This window comes from Nannospalax galili, unplaced genomic scaffold (genome assembly GCF_000622305.1).
Source record: "Nannospalax galili isolate Female #2095 unplaced genomic scaffold, S.galili_v1.0 scaffold150, whole genome shotgun sequence".
NCBI classification, from domain to species: Eukaryota; Metazoa; Chordata; class Mammalia; order Rodentia; family Spalacidae; genus Nannospalax; species Nannospalax galili.
The window spans coordinates 925,490-927,766 of record NW_008329320.1 but is presented as its reverse complement, the minus strand read 5'-3'; positions in this window follow the sequence as shown (position 1 = coordinate 927,766).

Below are 2,277 nucleotides of genomic sequence, written 5' to 3'. Positions count from 1 at the left end.
CCTGAGGGTGACAGCCCCACATTCCGTGGAGGGGATTCTCCAGCTCCCTCCAGGAAAGTGGATGACGAATGCTAGACTAACCCATTACCAAGGACTCCTGCTAGATTCTCCACGAATCACCTTCTCTGAGCCAGTGACCCTGAACCCTGCCACCCTCCTGCTGGACCCAGACCTGTTGGCCCCCCTCCATAACTGTAGAGAAATTCTCTCCAAGATCATCCAGGTACAGGTGGACCTAAGAGACACGCCGCTGCCAAACTGTGGACTAAATTGGTACACAGATGGGAGCAGCTTTGTGCAGGGGGTGGTCAGGAGAGCTGGAGTGGCAGTGGTGACTCACACAGGGGAAGTTATCTGGAGTGCAGCTCTGCCCCCTGGAACCTCAGCCCAGAAGGCGGAACTTATTGCTCTCACTGAGGCTTTAGAGAGAGCAGAAGGCAGACGGGCCAACATCTACACAGATAGCAGGTATGCCTTTGGCACTGTCCATGTTCACGGTGCCATCTACTGGGAAAGAGGATTCTGTTCTGTGGAAGGAAAGGAACTAAAAAACTTGCAAGAAGTCCAAAGGTTTCTAGCTGCTGTTGAAAAACCAAAAACAGTGGCAGTTATACATGTGCCGGGCCACCAGTCAAAGAAGGCTCCTGAGGGCATTGGCAACAACCTTGCTGATGCGGAAGCTAGGAGGGCGGCCCTCTCGGACTCCATTATACTTGCAGCTCTCGAGGTGCCCATCCATGAACTGCCAGCCCTGCCTCCCAACCCTAACTATTCCCCTCAGGATTAGAAAGCGAGTCCCGGGGAAGGAGCTTAAGGAGGGAGGTTGGAATAGGGACCAGGAAGATAGATTAATCCTGCCAGAAGCACTAGGGCAGTACTTGCTTGCTAATCTGCACAAGTCCACCCATTCAAGCTGGAAAAAGTTGCTCAGCCTTTTTTCAGTCTGCGCAGTTGGTGTTTCCTCACCAGAGCAAGGCGGTATGCCAAATCACGAGGGAATGCAATAGCTGCACCATGCTAAGACCAGCCCCCAAGGGGGTGCACCCAGCAGGTACGTGGGAGAGAGGGAGGGCTCCAGGGAGGAATTTGGAAATAGACTTCACCGAAGTAAAACCAGGAAAGTATGGGTACAAGTATTTGCTGGTTATGACAGACACCTTTTCAGGGTTGGTAGAGGCTTTTCCAACCAAGCATGAGACCAGCCAGGTAGTAGCAAAAAGAATAATAGAAGAGATAGTCCCCAGATATGAGATCCTGCGAAGCAGTGATGCCTACGAGGAATGGAACCGCACCTCTCATACGGCCCCATTGTGGACATGGTGGCTAGATCTGTATGTTGACTTAGAACTTGTACTGGGGCAATTTTATCACCTCCCCCAGAAAAACCACCAGGAACAGTATTATATGAAAAAATGGGCTTTGGTTGACTCATCATCCACAGTCAACCGCCAAGCTTTGTGGGCAAATGGGTTCTTTGCTCGCCCAGGTTTTCGGACAGGTTGGTGGGGGTGCAATTGTGGGGTTGCTGATAGACTCTACTGTGCTGAATGGAATTTTGTGGAAGTTAATGATGGGTGGTGGAGATGGGAAGTTTCCCCTGACCTGATTGATATGAGGTTTACTACTCCATATAACCAATGGACAGTATCTCCACTGGCCAACCAGGTTAAAATCACCTTTACCTCAAAGGGAAAAAACGATAAAAGGTGGATAGATGGGCTGACATGGGGCCTGATGCCCTACCAGACGCCATGGAGGAGGGATCCTGTTCCAGATCTTCCTCCAGGTTGAGGCAGTGGTAAGGTTGCCAGCAGGACCTAACCTGGTGTTAAATACCCCTTGTCTGAGGCCCCGACCTCCCCCACCTGGGTCTCCTAGGCCCACTTTCAAGCCATCAGGCACCGCATCGACATCAGCAGCCCCAGCCATGGAAAGGCCGGGGACAGCTGCGAAACCACAGACTCCCAGCAACCCTATGTGGGAGATGGTGCAAGCTGTAGTAGAAACCCTTAATCATACCACTCCCTCTCTTACTGACCCCTGTTGGCTGTGCTACCCAGGATCCCCACCCTTTTATGAGGCTATCGGGATAAATAGTTCCTATATTCTCAACAACTCTCATCCCACCTATTGGGACGGGAGACCATGGGGACTTACTCTTGCCCAGATCTCAGCCTCTGGCACATGTGTAGGCACAGTTCCAACATCCCAAAGCCAGTTATGCTCCTCATGCAATAACACCCCATGGGAGCAGGGGAAGTGGATTATACCCACCTC